The following is a 2,633-nucleotide window of genomic DNA, read 5'->3' on the forward strand; positions in this document are numbered from 1 at the left end:
TGTGTATGTCAGTGACCCTCAGATATGCTCCCAACTTTTAGTATTTCAGACTCCAAGGGGGAGGGGAGAAATGGGAAAATAAGTCATTCCATTGTGGCAAGAGACAGGTAGGCATAGGCCAGTTGCTGACCTTTCTCTCTCTCTTCTCTGTGTGAAGCATTGTTCAATCCAGTGCTTGACTGCCTTGTATTGTCCTTGGTGACTTTAATACCAAGATGTTAGTATAGTATAGTGACTTTAATACCAAGATAGCAGGCAGAAGTGTTTCAATTTCTATTTCTGATAGTTGGCTTGGTAATAATTATTGCAAATCCTCCATTTAGTTGGGGTCCTCCTCTGGCATTGGTAATCAATGAATGCTGTTTGGAGACACAGAATAAAGTAGGGATGTTCATAAGAGTTAGGTTCTCTGTATTTATATTTGTATTTGCATCTAATGTATTTAATTTTGATTTCTATGCTCCTACTCTCTCAAACAATGTGTTTGGTTTTCAACAACAACAACAAAAAGTGTGCCACACAAGATACAGTCTGTGTCTGGGAAACAAACACAGCCAGAAGATGTAAACCAGTCTCACATACATTATCGATATTGGTATTTTCAAGCAGAGGATTTTAATAAATATCACTAACATGTTAAAGGCTTTCAGGGAACAGTTGTTAGACAGTTCCAAAATCATATAGATAATTTAAGTGGAGGGATACGAATATAGTTAAGAATCAGAAGAAAATACTACAAATCAAAAATGCAGAAAAATAAATAAAAAATGTCCTTAATGGGCTTGTCATTAGACTCAACACTGGTGAGCAAAGAATCAGTGAACTAGGCTGGGTGCAGTGGCTCATGCCTTTATTCCCAGCAATTTGAGAGGCCGAGGCAGGTGGATCATGAGGTCAGGAGATCGAGACCAACCTGGTCAACATGGTGAAACCTCATGTCTGCTAAATAAATACAAAAAAATTTAGCCAGGCGTGGTGGCGGGCACCTGTGATTCCAGTGCAGTGAAGGGTGTAGTGAGCTGAGATCATGCCATAGCACTCCAGCCTGGCAACAGAGACTCCTCAAACACTGGTGAGCAAAGAATCAGTGAAGTAGGTTGGGCACAGTGGCTCATGCCTGTATTTCCAGCAATTTGAGAGGCCAAGGCAGGCGGATCATGAGGTCAGGAGATTGAGACCAACCTGGTCAACATGGTGAAACCTCATCTCTGCTAAATAAATACAAAAAAAATTTAGCCAGGCGTGGTGGCGGGCACCTGTGATTCCAGTGCAGTGAAGGGTGTAGTGAGCTGAGATCATGCCATAGCACTCCAGCCTGGCAACAGAGACTCCTCAGAAAAAAAAAAAAGAATTAGTGAACTAGAAAAAAGGTGAACACACAAATTACCTATATAGAAATACAAAGAGCATAAAACAGAGGATTAAAGAATTGTGGGACAATATCAGTTACTCTGGAATATATGCAATCGAAATCTCAGAGGACAAAGAAAGAATGAAGCAGAAAAAATGTTTGAAACAATTAATGTGAAACTTTTTCTGAAGTTAGTGGTGGACAACAAAATACAGTTATAAGAAACACAGAGAAAAATGAACAGGGCAACGTCTTCCAAAAAGACCATACATAGGCACATCCCATTCAAACTCCTGGAAACCAAACGCAAAGATAAAATCTTAAAAGCAGCCAGACAAAATTACATATATCTATAGTGTAGGATGGATAACAATTATGGTAGACTTCTGTCCGGAAAACTTACAAGCAAGAAGATTAAAAAGACGTCAATCCAGAAATTTACACCCATGAAAGTGTCCTTTAAAATGGAGGCGAAATAAAGACTTCATCAGAACAACTAAAATAGGGAAATCTTTGCTTGTGTAACCACCGAAGTTCCAGGTACTCACCACTTGTAGAAAGAAGCCAGAATAACAAGAGTGTGATGAGACAAACAGAAAATAAGATTTTATTACCCATGCTAAAAGGGGGAGGACTAGGTGAAGTTCTTCCCCAAAATTTCCACTCTTCAATTTGTGGAGAGAGCACAGAGGTTGTTAAAGACAAAGTTTGGAATGCAGAAGAGGCAGGAAGCTAAGAGGTATCAAGTGTTCTGACACACTCCAGTGGCTCGTCTTGAATTACAGTTCCATCTGATAACGGGGCCAGTGTGGTTGTGGCCAGAGGTGTTTGGCCATATCAAAGTCTGGCCCCCAAAGCTCCAAAGAAAATGCATAACGGTGTGTACTTAACAAGTCTCTAGGTAAATAACTGTTCATAAGGCTTGGGAGCATAGAATGGGAAATGAAAGGGAGTTGATGTTCACAGTGCATTCCGAGGCTGTATTTCAAGATGAAAGAAATCACATATGCAGTTTGTCTCAAAGTTCTACCTTGAGACTTGGGAGAGAGGAGAAAAGAAAACAAAGTATTAAAACATGGTTTGAAGTCAAGCTGCTCAGTTACACTTCCAAACCTACTCTAAAAGAAATGCCAGAAAATGAACTTTAAAGGAATATAGATCGACAGTAGAAATTTGGATCTACAAAAAAATGATCACTGGAAATAAAAATAAATAAATTCAAAGTAAAATTCTTCTGCTTTCTTCTTTTTAATTGCTCTAAAAGACCACTTGAATCAAAAAT

This window comes from Callithrix jacchus, chromosome 6 (genome assembly GCF_049354715.1).
Source record: "Callithrix jacchus isolate 240 chromosome 6, calJac240_pri, whole genome shotgun sequence".
NCBI classification, from domain to species: Eukaryota; Metazoa; Chordata; class Mammalia; order Primates; family Cebidae; genus Callithrix; species Callithrix jacchus.